Below are 13,056 nucleotides of genomic sequence, written 5' to 3'. Positions count from 1 at the left end.
TAAGAAGATGAGGGAAAAGAGCTGGGCCACTTATTATTATTATTTTTTTTAATATTATGAGAGTTACTGTGATAAAGGCATGTAGTGCAATGAACCCACTTAAAAGAATCCTTAGCTGTTATGGAAGGATCAAAGGAAAATCCCTATGAAAAATTTTATGCAACAATAAATGGTAGGTAGCCACACTACTCACTCATGGTGTTCAGAAAGTGATTGGAAAGCAGATGCCACTGACGAAAGCAAACCCAGAAGCTGTGTAGGGACTTTTCTACCCAGGTTAATTACATATATCTTGCTTTAAGCTATCAGTCACTAAAATTGGAGGGACATTATGAAATACAAGTAAATAGTATGTGACTCACTCTAATGTTTCCTTCTGTGCTAGAAAATTTGTAAAGTATATTACTTTCTAAAGCAAAGGGAGAAAATATAGGACAACTGTCACCAATTCATACTATTGCATAGATTAAATTCTCATTCATATTCTTTGTAGCTAAAGGTTAAAGCAAAATATTGAAAGACCTGAATATAAACAAGAATTTTAAAATATACCTACATTTAGTGTTTTAAAGAAAAAGTTTCTCTTGTGCCTTGGAGTAAAAAATAACCAAAATCCAGATGGAAGCCTATTGAGGATTTTTCTGAATCAAATGAGTTATTCAAGGAATGAATGCTATATGTCCATCTTGTAGAGGAAAAATGTTACAAACTCCTTTTTCATCATAATTCTTGCTTAGAGTTAATGAAAATAACCCATGTCAAGTAGAATTAATTCAAATTTTGTAGAAACATTTCTATTCCATTAAATGTGTACTCATAACTTTTATTGTTGAAATCAATTCTCAACCTAAGCAAGGCCTTTTCAATGTGTGCATTAAGTGAGTCTTATAGATGATCCTGCCCTGGTACTTTTCCAGTTAGTTCCCCAATTGCTGTATGTTTGCTTTATAGCATAATTTCAAAGCATTGGATTCTAAATGTATAATTCATTTTTGTTGCAAGAACAACTTATTTGAGTTCTTGAGTATCCTGTGAATAAAATTCTGTCAAACTGGACAGTACTAATAGCTACCACAGTTCAGTTCAGTTCAGTTCAGTTCAGTTCAGTTCAGTTGCTCAGTCATGTCCGACTCCTTGTGACCCCATGAATTGCAGCACACCAGGCCTCCCGGTCCATCACCATCTCCCGGAATTCACTCAGACTCACGTCCATCGAGTCCGTGATGCCATCCAGCCATCTCATCCTCTGTCATCCCCTTCTCCTCCTGCCCCCAATCCCTCCCAGCATCAGACTCTTTTCCAATGAGTCAACTCTCTCCATGAGGTGGCCAAAGTACTGGAGCTTCAGCTTTAGCATCATTGATTCCAAAGAAATCCCAGGGTTGATCTCCTTCAGAATGGACTGGTTGGATCTCCTTGCAGTCCAAGGGACTCTCAAGAGTCTTCTCCAACACCACAGTTCAAAAGCATCAATTCTTCGGCGCTCAGCCTTCTTCACAGTCCAAACCTCACATCCATACATGACCACAGGAAAAACTATAGCCTTGACTAGGCGGACCTTAGTCGGCAAAGTAATATCCCTGTTTTTGAATATGCTATCTAGGTTGGTCATAACTTTTCTTCCAAGGAGTAAGCGTCTTTTAATTTCATGGCTGCAGTCACCATCTGCAGTGATCTTGGAGCCCCAAAAAATAAAGTCTGACACTGTTTCTACTGTTTCCCCATCTATTTCCCACGAAGTGATGGGACCGAATGCCATGATCTTCCTTTTCTGAATGTTGAGCTTTAAGCCAACTTTTTCTCTCTCCTCTTTTACTTTCATCAAGAGGCTTTTTAGTTCCTCTTCACTTTCTGCCAGAAGGGTGGTATCATCTGCATATCCCATGAAATACTTATTCTCTGTTTTCTTGAATGAAATTCATCTTATACTTGGCTTGAACCATTTAGCTATATAATTATGTATTCATTTTTATGTGGTGAACGCCTACCATGTTTTATTGACTGTAACATTGTGTTTTTCCTATCTGGACTGACATTCCATTCTTGAACCTACATGTAGGCTTAAACCTATATACTCATCACTCAGATAGCTGCCCAGGGCTTGTTTCTTAGGGAACTCAGTAACATTTTTGGGTTAGAGAAACACATATAGACCATTCACAATCAAGTCTCATGATTACAAAACATTTATTTGATTTATACCATAATAATAGTATTTGAATTCACATTGTCATACAAATAGAATATGTAAATCTATGTTTCACATCCTCTAAGTGCCGTTCTGGTTCTTTTTAATTTCAGCCACAGAGTAGATAGGACTCAAAGGAAAACAAAATGGATTTATCCATCACTAATCACAATTAATTGCATATTGGCCACTTTACGAATGGAATTAGATAAAATGACTTAATCACAATTTTTCAGGGGAAAATTATAAATAATTAACTAGCCTATGACTCTAATAAAAGAACGTGAAATTCAGCACATTCAAGCAAACGATAATCAGATAAGGAAATTACTTACAAGGAATATTCCATTCTCGTAACTGATTCTCTCCCATATAGCAATATCTACTGGTTGTGCCTGCTATGTTTTAATGTAGAACTATATATAATAAGCCTGGAAGTCAAGTTTAGCTACACATGGCTAAATATATTGCAAATACTTCTCTTACATATTAATATCTCTACTTCTCATTCTTACACATCAAAGAAAATTTTTAAAAGAAAATGAAATCTGCATTATAATAAAACCACTGAATTGATTTACACTCACTGTAGAATATATGTTGGACATAGCCATGAAGAATTAGTTGTACATCGATTGCCAAGTATAGCTATTTTTACTAGTATAGTTGCCTCAACCTGAAAGCCTATTTGTTTCAAGAATATTTAAACTTTTGGTGAATGTCTTATACAGTGAAACACCCAATCTAAACAACTCAACATACAGTATTACTTTGCTAGAGGTGCTATAACAAAATGCTATAGAATCTGTAGCTTAAACTGCATACAGTCATTTTTTTTTTTTTTTCATAGTTCTGTAAACTAAAGTCCAAGACGCCAGCAGGGTTGGTTTCCTCTGAGGTATCTTTCCTTGCCTTTCAAATGGCTTCCCTCTTGCTACATCTTCATATGATCATCCCTCTGTACATACATGTCCCTGCTATCTCTTCTTCTTCTTATAAGGTCACCAGTGGCATTGATGTAAGGTCCTTCCTTAAGGGCTTTTTTTTTTTTTTTTTTTTTTTTTAGCTTAATCACTCCTCTAAAGACTTTGTCTCCAATATGCATACATTCTGAATTACTGGCCATTGGGAACATCAGTTTTGGGGAGACACCATCTTGCCTACAACACAAAGCAAAACAAGACCAAAACAAAATGTTTCTCTTCAATAGATCCCTAAATTTGCCCTGCAATTTCTTTAATCTCTGTAAAATTACATTTCTCAGAACACCTTGTAATTGGTTTCTAGATATTAGATACATACCTTTTATTAGATATGCTCCTGTGAGACCTTGAAAACAGAAGGGTAGTGGTACAGGCTTTGGTTGTTTTCATCTTGTGGTGGTGGTTTAGTCACCAAGCCATGTCCAGTTCTTGTGACCCTATGGACTGTAGCCCACCAGCTTCCTCAGTCCATGGGATTCTCCAGGCAAAAATACTGAAGTGGTTTGCCATTCCTTCTCCAGGGGATCTTCCTGACCAAGGGATTGAACCTGGATCTCCTGCATTAGAGGCAGATTCTTCACCAACTGAATTACTAGGGAAGCCCTTTTTATCTTGTATGAAAGTTCATATATATGATGGGTTTTATTGGGGTGTTGATTTTTCCAATATTTATTCTATGTATTCCTGGATTCTTAATAAGACTTAAATAATCTATATATTCCCATTCTCCAATTTCCTGACAATTGTAGAGGCAATGACTTCTTATTCCTGACCTAAATCCAGACTTGGCTTCAAATAGGACATCATCTTTAATGCATCAACTTGAGATTATGGAAATAATTCCAAGATATCAATCTAGAATTTGTTTCTTCAATCCTTTCTGTTATCTCAAAGGCACCTAATTCCTTTATTAAAATTCTTCTTGCTTTAAATAGTTGAGTGGATTTATTTCCTGCCCTGAGTTCTCATTGATGTAATGTAATACTCTTCACAATCTCCTTCTACAACTGTATTCTGCACTCTGTCTGGAACATTCCTCTTTCTGTATTTATTTTGGCTTATATTTCTCTCTTCATCAACATTTAGATTGGAAATTATTCTTCATATATACTTTTAATATTCCAATTACAAGATCATAGCTGTAGCAGTTTATCTGGGATAAATAATTCCTCTTGTACTTTACAAACTCCTCTTCTAGAAACAAATGGAAACTGTTGGAATGAGATTCTCCTGGATTCCATTGACTGTAGGGCCTTAGAATAGGATTTCAAAATGAGTGTGGGGTAAAACTTCTCCTTTAAAGAAGAATAGGAACAAGAAAGAATTTCTTCCACAATGTGTTGATAAATCAGATATATGACATACATACCAGGCAATCAGAAGGGAAGACACAAAGAAAACAGTTGTCATGCCATGTGTGTGAATCTCCATCTTCCCTTTGGGAAATGAGGAGGATTATGCTAATCTAATGTCAAACCTGCTGAAAGAGGTTTCACACAGAGCACTTAGCAAGTTTTGAAATAGTTCCCTTAGGTGAGAGACAGAGAGGCTGGAATCTTTTTTGCATCTGTGAAAAATAAAGAGGACTGTGACTGAAGGTCCAATCCCCCACCACTGAAATACAGAGTGGAAGATAGTGCTAACTGCATCAGTGATTGTGAATGGAGAACAATGTGTGCTAGGAACAGAGTGTTCTCTCAGACCTTGATAAACTAAATATGCATGGGTGTTCTCATGCATCAGACATAGGTCTTTTGTCTTGTAAAAAGACAGTGTATATGGCTGTCTAGGGACCTAATGGGACAAGGAAACAGGAACAGAAAGAGGCCAGAGGTATATCACTAGATACCAGGGCTAAAGAAGAATTCACTATCCATCACTTGGAATAAGGATGCTTCCCCTCAAGACAGTTGTAGTAAAGAGAAGCCAGACACCTTGGTAAAGCCAAGAAAAGGCAGAAGCTTCCTGGGGAGAAAGGGTTATATGTAAGCAACTGTTAGATTCCAACACAGCAAAGCCAGCTTTGGGAATTTCCTATTTGAGTAAGAACAGCCCCGCCGTTTTACAGTCCAGCTGTAGGTGTATAAAATCTGGACTTGTGTTTATGATATAGAACTAGACATTCTATTTTCTGAATCAAGTTTTCTGTGTTTTATTTCTTTTTTTAAATTTTTTAAATTTTTTAAATTTTAAACTCTTTAATTCTTACATGCGTTCCCAAACATCTTTAGAAAGATGGCAATGACGACCCTGTATGCAAGACAGCAAAAAAGACACAGATGTGTATAACGGACTTTTGGACTCAGAGGGAGAGGGAGAGGGTGGGATGATTTGGGAGAATGGCATTCTAACATGTATACTATCATGTAAGAATTGAATCACCAGTCTATGTCTGATGCAGGATACAGCATGCTTGGGGTTGGTGCATGGGGTTGACCCAGAGAGATGTGTTTTATTTCTGTTTCTTTTGTGTTTGGGCCACTCACACAGCCTGTGGGATCTTAGAACCCTGACCCGGGGAACCCATGCCTCTTGCAGTGAAAGCGTGGTGTCCTAATCACTGGACCACCAGGGAAGGAAGTCCCTCTGTGCTTATCTGAAAGTATCTTTAAGACAGTATATTTTTTAATGTCAGGTGAGTGTATTCTCCTTGGTTCTGTCTTCACAAATTTGAAGCGATGGGTGTTAGAGGCCTCGGTGTGTCATAGCTCTCAGACAGACAGGGTTATAGCTCTCGGGTCTTGGATAGATGGTGTTATAGCTCTCAGATCTCAGACCATGTTATAGCTCTTAGACAGGTCAGTGTTACTACTCTGTGTTACAGCTCAATTTTGTTTAGAAAATAGCAGGAAAATACATCCTTGAGGCGTGAGGGCATGCCGACCCAAAGACGCGAATAGAGAGGTGACCTGGCCCTTTGGCTCCTCTTTTTATATGTTTTTTTCCTCCCTCCGGGCCTACCTTATATAAATTGGGCTAGCCAAGAGTGCTGTTTGTTCTACCTGAGGCCCTGACTCTGATCCTCGGACCTTCCTTTGTTCCATTTTCGTGGAATTTTCCCTTTCTTTTAGCCACAGCCATCCTGGACTCCTGCTTCCTACTCTAACTACCTAACATTAAGTAAGATCTAACAGTAAAGCCTTGGGTCCAGGTAAAGTTGTCATGCAGAAACAAAGGAAGCTAACTCCTTGAATCACATTTAAGTAAAAGGGAGTAGAAAAAAAATGCTAATATCTATTACTTTATGAACTATAGTTTGGACATAGTGAATACACAGAAATAGTCCTGACATAGATAATTCTAGTTCTTTATTTTTCTACTACTTATTTATAGGCAAACATTCAAGTAGTTAGTTGCTTATATTTTTCTAATATCTTAGTTAATTTTTCAACATACTATCTTGCTCCCTTGCTCTCACAATTCCCACTGATTGTCATTTCCAAAATTACCAACAGGCTCAGTGGTCCCAAATATGATGGACATACTTATTTACATGCCTAACTCAGTCATTCAACAATTGACAGAAAGCCGTTCACTTATTCTTGACAAATTTTCTCAGTTTTCTTTATTTCAGAGGCCATTCCTTAACCATTTTCATTGTTCAAATTTCAAACATTGTCATTTCTATAAAGAAACTGCTAAGGTTTTAATCATGCATTTATTTGTTTGACTTCACTCTTTTATTAGAATGCATCTGTTCATTCATTTATGTACTCTTTGTTGATAAGTTCTATCCTATTTTCTGAACTTCACAACTACCAGTCTACCTCCACAAGTGTTTTATCTTAGAATCACCTCAAAAGTAGTGAATTCCTATCTGAATTATTGACTCAATTGTTGAAACATATTTATCTGCCTTTTTTCATACCATTAAATTATGTAATCATCAGGACAATATCTAAATTAAGTCCTGTTCCCAAATACAAAAATTTAATTATATACCATGTCCTATTACATTTTAAAGTATGTCTTGATTTCACCCATTTTCCTCCATCTCAACTGTTGCTACAAATGTCTCTCACTAGGTCAGCGATAGACTTTCTTGAACAGAAATCTTTACTTTCAAATTTCATTTGCTATAATTTGTTCTCCAAAAAAAAAAAAAAATGTTTAGAACTTTTGAAAATGTAAATCAGAGCACATTATTCCCCAATGAAAAACTGAGGACAGGATTTCTAGAGTAAAAGGTGAGGTGCTGGGGGAAACATTATTGAATTGATCAAATTTGTTTGCTTGCTTGCTAAGTCACTTCAACCTTGTCTGACTCTTTGTGATCCTATGGATTATAGCTGCCCAGGCTCCTCTATCCATTAGATTCTCCAGGCAAGAATACTGGAGTGGGTTGCCATTTGCTCCTCCAGGGGATCTTCCCGACCCAGGAATCAGAACTGCATCACTTACATCTCCTGTATTGGCAGGTGAATTTAGGCAAAGACAATTATTCAATGTATCTTGAATGAACTGACTCTCCTTATCAAAATTCTAGTTGTTTTTTTGGACAAAAATTGACACACTTTCATAAAATTCCTCTGGAAATGCAAGGAACTCAGAATAGCTAAAAAAAAAAACCCTGAAAAAAGAACCAAGTTGGACATAAAGTTCTTGATTTCAAGATTTGCAAAAAGCTACAAGGCAATACGCAAAAAGCTACCGGCATAAGGCTAGGACTGTATGTCAATAGAATAGAATTGACTCCAGAAACAAATTATGGTCAATTGATTTTCACCAAGAGTGCCACAACAAATAGGGAAAGATTAGCTTTTCAACCAACAATGCTAAGATAACTGGATATCCACAAGAGAATGAAATTGGACCCCTTTAGGTTTTTTAATTAAAAATGATTGTGCTTCAAAGAATACCCTTAAAAAAGTGAAAAATAGACCTACAGATGATAAGAACACCATGTGAAAATCACATGCTTATAAAGAAATTGTATCCAGAATACATAAAGAATACAACTCAATAGTATAACATAAATTTCTTTTCAATAAACAGAAGGATTTTAATAGGCATTTCTCCAGTTATGTAAATGATCTGTAAGCACATGAAAAGGGTTTATTAAGCATAAATGTCAACATCATAAATCATTGGGAAAATAAAAATCAAACCCATAACGAGCTAATACATCATATTCACTAGTATGAGGCTTCCCAGGTAGCACTAGAGGTAAAGAATCCTCCTGTCAATGTAAGAGATACAGGAAATGAGGGTTCAACCCCTGGTTCAGTCAGATCCACTGGAGAAGGAAATGGTCATGCACTCCAGAATTCTTGCCTGGAAAATTCCATGGGGAGAGGAGCCTGATGCACTACAGTCCATGGGGCTACAAAGAGTCAGACACAACTGACTTAGCATGTTCACTAGTATGGGTATAATAAAAAAAGACAGACAAGCTAAGAAGTGTTAACAAGGATGCAGCATTATTAATAATAACCAACTGATGGCCCCAAATGTCCATCAACTGATGCATGAACAACCAAATGCAGCATAGATATACAATTGAATACTATTCAGCAATAACAATGAGTGAATTACATAGTCTATGCTACAACATGTGAACTTGGAAAACAGTATTTTAAGTTTAAACAACCAGTCACAAAAGACCATATACTGTGTGATTATATTTATATGAAATGCCCAGAAAAGGAAAATTTATGGAGACAAGAAGCAGATCATCTCTAGGTTACCTAACCATTACCCATTTTCTCTAGCCACATTGGTCACTGTACATCTCTGAGAATCTACCAACAATTGCGTATTTTTTCCATACTCATATTTCATTACACACTGTCTTCTCTGTTCTCAAATATTTTTACCCTTTATGTTATTGTTTCTTTGGAATTGTTCAATCCCAACATGAGTTTATCAAATTAGACAGGTTTTCTTTCACCATCCCATCTCAATCAGTTCATTCTGACCTTAGCAATCACAACATTTCCTTCATTATACTTCAGAGGACTATTTAACTTTTTAATCTGTTTATTGTCAGTTTTCTTCCAAGGGAATGTAAGCTTTATGAATGTAATCACCAGATGATCTTAATTTACCTCTGCATCCAGTGTCTTGTATTATATCTGACATGAGATAGGTTCAATTATTAATTGTTACATAAATACAAAGACAGCCATATCTACTGTATTAGCTGTATCTACCTATCACATAAATCTGAAAGTGAAAAAAAAAAATTGCTGGGCTAAATGTTAGAATAGATAGCGATTCCATTGTCAGGAGAGACTAGATAAAGAACTTTGCAAAGGTTTTTGAAGTCCCATGTTGTCATTTTTTCTCAGTCCAAAATAATGGCCTTGCACCTGGTCCACCTACAATACAAGATGGATAGAAATTTCAAATAAGATTTTTAAAAGTCAATGTTTATGAACCATAAAATGAAACTTGAATAAGACTGATGTCAGAACAATATACTGAAGTACCATAAAGCAATTTTAATAATTCCTCCCTTGTTATCAATGAATTTTTTTATTTGTCAGGAATTTCTTAGTTGTAGATAACTATCTGGATATCTTCTATATTACTCTACTTCAAAACTAAGGTTAGCACTTGCGATGCCATTGATTTTCTTTTAGGAACACTATTAACTTTCCAATAGAGTATTATCTCTAGCCACCCTATCTATTCACCATCAGAAATGAGTTGTCTTTTGGGGAATTCATGAGTATATAACACTTCAACAGTTACTTTGACCATTCAGTTTTCTATCAAATAAAAACTTGTTTTCTTCCTTTAAATCTATAGATTAAGCTGTCTGAATGTCAATGTCAATAATATATCCTTCTCACTCTATAGTTATACAAGGATAGTTTATAGAACACTTTGAAATATATTACAGTATAAGATTTTAACAATATGTTTTATTTTTGCTTTACAGATGATAACATTGATGATCAAGATTTTAATATTTTTTCTTAGATACACAAATAAAGTAAGTAGAGTGCATAGGATTTAAACCTTTATCTTTTTTTTAACTCATAAACTTCTATGAAGGAATTAAAACAGAGCCCAGTTTTCTTACTTCATTCTTTGCCTCCTTTCCTTTCTTTTCCTGTTTTTTTATTATTTTTATTTTTTTATTTTTTCCTTTTGTCTCTCTTCCTTTGTTCCCCTTCAGATTCCACTTTCCTGAAACTTAATTGACATTAGAAAGTTTACAGACAACCTACAAGTCTTACATAGATATTTCTCAAAGTAACTATTCTGACAGCTGCAAAATAAGATTGTACCAAAGATTCTAAGCAAAAACGAAAACCAAATCAACTCCCAACTGTACCAACCACATCTTTTGCAGCAGTTAAAGAAAACAGCGACCTGTGAAAAATTCCAATTCACAAAGCCTTCTCTTCTGTCACAGTGTACAACTCCAGTCCCACCTTGCTCCCTGAGTTACCTGAGTTCAGATTCTCTGAAGTGCATCAGCTGATCAAAACCTTCAACCTCTGCTTGAGTAATTTAACTGTTTTCTTTCACTTTGACAATCCTTAGAAGCAGAAAAGACAGTTCATTTATTTTTGCATTTCACACTCACTCAGAGCTAATCAAACACCCCTGTTCAAAGTAAGTTCTCAAGAAAGTCAAATAGTTTCATAATCATTTTGTAATTCAGTGAAACTAAGCCATAATTCCATACCTTGTGCATTTCCAAACATCATTAGAAACTAGATAGTATGAGTTATTACTTTGCATGCTCAATATATTTTCATATTTCTCTAGCTAATATATGTGTGCATGCATGCTCAGTTGTGTCTGACTCTTTGTTGACTCCATGGACTCTAGCCCTTCAGGCTCCTCTCTTCGTGGGATTTACCAGGCAAGAATACTGGAGTGGGTTGCCATTACCTCCTCTAGGGGAATCTTCCCCATCCAGGGATTAAACCCGTTTCCTGAGTCTCCTGCATCACAGGTGGATTCTTTACCACTGAGCCACCTGGGAAACCAGCTAATATATAATGGTGTGTATATTAGCATTTGTGTGATCTTCTGAGACATTATTTTGCTATTACTTTCCTCTGAGTTTAAGAATATAAAACCTTGACTTGATTTCCCCCTTAAAAATAAATTACTGTTCTAAGAGTATCCTTGAAGAGTTCTGAGGTAGGGTATGTATTAAAATTTCAACTTCTTCATAAAAGTGTTATTATTACAGTCAAATTATATAATTAATGTAAAATATCAATTGTTTTGTGAAGCTGAGTTATCATATAGATCACAAAGAATGTGATTTATAATTATTTTTTAAAGCATCATAAAATAGAGTTGGGAATTTGAGGTCAATAGATTATGAGAATGACAATATGCAAAGAAACGGAAAAAGACCTGAAACAAGTATATATTCATGCTTTTAACTAATCCTAGTTTTGTGTGGTAACATTTAAGAATATTAGCCAAGATTGAAAGGTTAATCCTGCAAGTGTTTTCCAATATTTACAATTACACAAAATACAATCATTTGAAGAATAGGGTTAATTCAATTGGGTCCATAACTGTATGGAAACATTTTATAACAAAGTATACATATTCTTAAAGAAAATGGTAAAGCTTTATATTAGAAGGATTAACCACAGTAATGATAAGAAATAATTTTCTCAAAGAGATCATAGTCCAGATTATTGGAGAGACTATAAAATAAAATACTTTAATAATTATACTAAATGTTTGAAACTTATTTAAACCCTTTACAATTCCTATTCAGTTGAATTTATGTAGTTTGCTCTTGCACTGTGAAGATGCAGAAAATATATATTTAGAAAGAAGATTTATTTTTGATATAAAGATGCTCCCTGAAGCAAAATCATTACAAACAAGTTATAAAAGTTTATAATCTTATTAATAATACAAACACATGTGAAAGATTTACTTTTAGCTATATTTATAAAATTTAAGTAAATAACTACAAAATAAATAATTAATTATATTCATAACCATAGTGGGCTTCCCTTGTGGCTCAGCTGGTAAAGAATCCGCCTGCAATGAGGGAGACCTGGGTTTGATCCCTGGGTTGGGAAGAGTCCCTGGAGAAGGGAAAAGGCTGCCCACTCCAGTAATCTGGCCTGGAGAATTCCATGAAGGCAACGGCACCCCACTCCAGTACTCTTGCCTGGAAAATCCCATGGATGGAGGAACCTCGTAGGCTGTAGTCCATGAGGGCACCAAGAGTTGGGCTTGACTGGTCGACTTTACTTTCACTTTTCAGTTTCATGCATTGGAGGAGGAAATGACAATCCACTCCAGTGTTCTTGCCTGGAGAATCCCAGGGACGGGGGAGCCTGGTGGGAGACTGTCTATGGGGTCTCACAGAGTCGGACATGACTGAAGCGACTTAGCAGCAGCAGCAGCATAGTCCATGGGGTCACAAAGAGTCAGATGTGACTCAGTGACTTTCACTTTATTTTCATAAGCATAGTGGGAAAAGCAAACATTATTTAAAATATACCAGTAGTTCTAATGTTGTTTAAAACAAACATCAGAATTGAAAGATACACATGTACCCCAAAGTTCATCACAGCACTGTTTATAATAGCCAGGACATGGAAGCAACCTAGATGTCCATCAGCAGATGAATGGACAAGAAAGCTGTGGTACATATACACGATGGAGGATTACTCAGCCATTAAAAAGAATACATTTGAATCAGTTCTAATGAGGTGGATCAAACTGGAGCTTATTATACAGAATGAAGTAAGCCAAAAATAAAAACACCAATACAGTATACTGACACATATATATGGAATTTAGAAAGATGGAAACGATAACCCTGTATGCGAGACAGCAAAAGAGACACAGATATATAGAACAGTCTTTCGGACTCTCCGGGAGAGGGAGAGGGTGGGATGATTTGGGAGAATGTCATTGAAACATGTATATTAGCATATG

This window comes from Capra hircus, chromosome 6 (assembly GCF_001704415.2).
Source record: "Capra hircus breed San Clemente chromosome 6, ASM170441v1, whole genome shotgun sequence".
In the NCBI taxonomy this organism is placed as follows: domain Eukaryota; kingdom Metazoa; phylum Chordata; class Mammalia; order Artiodactyla; family Bovidae; genus Capra; species Capra hircus.
Note: the sequence above shows the minus strand (reverse complement) of the source record.